Here is a 352-nt window from a genome sequence, read left to right as displayed (position 1 = left end):
TATTGATATCAATATTGCATTATTTTATGGTGGTGGTTTTTCAACCATTTTCATCTTTTCTACTATGTGGACATATAAGCTATTTAACTGAATTTCAATACCTGAGAGTTTTAACTTGAGAGTTTTAACTGATATATGTGAAACCTGTGGTTGATTTTTTTTTGTCAATAAATTCCTATAATTTGAATGTAACTTTTTCTGAATTTATTATTTATGTATGCTGTCTTTTACCAGGATCTTGAACCACTCATGTATGATTTTAAAGAACAATGTTTGTCAGTATGTTTTATTTTTTTGTTTTAAGTACTCAGTATTCCGACATCAAAGAATGAGCAGTTATCAATAAAATATT

This window comes from Cyprinodon variegatus, unplaced genomic scaffold (assembly GCF_000732505.1).
Source record: "Cyprinodon variegatus isolate N-32 unplaced genomic scaffold, C_variegatus-1.0 Scaffold200, whole genome shotgun sequence".
In the NCBI taxonomy this organism is placed as follows: Eukaryota; Metazoa; Chordata; class Actinopteri; order Cyprinodontiformes; family Cyprinodontidae; genus Cyprinodon; species Cyprinodon variegatus.
Note: the sequence above shows the minus strand (reverse complement) of the source record.